This window comes from Oratosquilla oratoria, chromosome 8 (assembly GCF_046742065.1).
Source record: "Oratosquilla oratoria isolate Oo_2021 chromosome 8, ASM4674206v1, whole genome shotgun sequence".
NCBI classification, from domain to species: Eukaryota; Metazoa; Arthropoda; class Malacostraca; order Stomatopoda; family Squillidae; genus Oratosquilla; species Oratosquilla oratoria.
In genome coordinates, this window is record NC_134784.1 from 48,832,869 (window position 1) to 48,835,368 (window position 2,500).

Here is a 2,500-nt window from a genome sequence, read left to right on the forward strand (position 1 = left end):
TTATGGTGTATTGTCTGTAGGATAACACTTTCTAAAATCAGATATTGATACTATCTGCCAGGTACCACTAAAAGAAATAAAAAAATGGCAACAAATACATACGTCTTCTGCCGATCGTTGAAAAGCATTCGATGGAACATGGACGTGATCAATTAAAAGATCAACCACTTCAGCAAAGGAAGATGCTTGACGAAGTGTTTTCTGGGCAGAGAGCTTCAATCACTTTGGTTGATAACTATAGGAAATCTCAATCAGTCAAGACTCCAGTCGACTTATCATTGTACAAAATTATTTGTTTTAAAAGAGAACACAATCTACATATCATATCACCGTGTTGAAAGGGGCTAAAATTCGACATATCAATGGGGCTGCATCCGTCAGCTCCCAGTTTTGAAGGAGAAAAAGATCTCTTCTTTGTAAAGCAAGTTCCTTTTACATTTGAAAAGATTTCTCAAGCGTTCAACCGCCGTCCTTCGGGAGAACGACGTCAAACATGAGATGAAGCGCTCCATTTTCTTCGCAAAGAGAGTCTTTATTGTTGCAGTCCTTCAGCTTCTTTATGGAAAGAAAAAATTAGAGTCTAAGCTTCGTTGTATTATAATACCAAGAAAAGGAAGGCATTGCTTGTTTAGACAGAAGGGCTTACATATGTTTTAGCATTATATATATATATATATATATATATATATATATATATATATATATATATATATATATATATATATATATATATATATATATATATATATATATATATTTCATAATTATATGTATTATTTATTTTTGTTCTGGGTAGCTTAATGAGGAAATGTATGTATCTTTTCAGCCGTGCAGTAGACTCTGGACAAGAAGACCCCGATCTATCGAGACCCCGTTTATTTTCAAGTCCTTCCCTCGGTTGAATAAACACATGTGACATTGGGCCAACAGATGTTTTAAAGTATAGTCTCATGTTGAAGCGTTTAACAAGTCAATCGAAAATTTCACCAAATGATTTTATTCAGATTGTGGGACACGAACGCGGCGATTAACCTTTTACAGCGATGACGCATAGTGAAGATTTCATGTCTGATAGAATCAAACGAGTTTCTTCACCTGAAGGTGCTTCAGCACAACCAAGGAGTTAATCAGGAACGTCTGTTGATGATGGCTAAACTCGTTTCATACCTACCACATGCCAGGCAAGCAGCTCTCGTATTGTCTTCTACTGCATGCATTGTCCTTTGTCCCGCGTATTGTTGTGACATTACCCTAACACAAATCCAGTGGAAAATTAATAAATAAATAGATAATTGTATGAATAAATAGATAAATAAATAAATGAATGAATAAATTAATTAATTAATTAATTAATTAATTAATAAATGAATGAATAAATAAATAAATAAATAAATAAATAAATGAATAAATGAATAGAGAAATAAATAGAAAAAATAGAGAAATAAATAAGTAAATATATAAGTAAATAAATGAACAGATGGGTAAATAAAACAAATAAATAGATAAACTATGAAGAAAATAATAGACAAATAAAATTATTAGTAAATGCATACAGTAAAAGAATATTGATTAGTATACTGTAGATGATCTGTCAGCCATGGAAACCCTACACCATTGTACAAACTCGTAGTATTCCTCTTTGAATAACCTCACACTGAAACACTCGCTCAAGTTTAACGAGTTCCCAACACTTTCAGAAAGATGCAAATAAGCGCTGTGGGTTGACGCCACTCTCCCAGAAAATTACTTATGATTCTCGTTGATGAGTGATAATCTAATAGAGACATACATTGCTGTATGGTTATTTCCTTGTGTTTGTGTGCGCACTACTTCCTTGATACCGATGCTTGATTTTACTTTATGTGTCTTATTGCAATATTTGTATTCTTGATATCTTCGGAAGGATTTTTTTCAGGTGACTGAAACTTCTTTGGGTATCGAAGGGTTAATTTACTTCAGTAGACAAATTTTGGATAAACCTCATATCTTCGTACAATTTGTGCATTGATTTTTTTTTTTTTTTATCCATGTGTATGAGCCTTTTCTGTTTTGCATTTCTGATGGTAAAATGCTATTCTTCCTTTTTCCGTTTTTTGAAAACTGCAAATGTTTCTTTTACTCTTTTTTAATTGGTCAGGAATGATAGATCAATACGTCAAAATCCAATGCAAAAGAAAATGGTCTTGAATGTCTTCACATATGTACCAATAAATTAAGAAAACCGTGAGCCTTCTCATTCGTATTTCCATCGTTCTACTTTATATTCGTTAACTTTCCTTATTTCCAACTTACATTGGCATATTCAATTGCATTTACTAATTTCCACCCCAAGTGGAACATTATAGCCAGAATATAGTTATTATATGCAGTTGTGCATTTTGTTCCGTATTATGTTGTACGAAAGTTAACGATGGAGGAAAGTTAGAGGAGTTAACAAATTAATTAACCTAACTGTACATGAGGGTATTCCATCCAACTTCGATCACTATCTCATTACCTT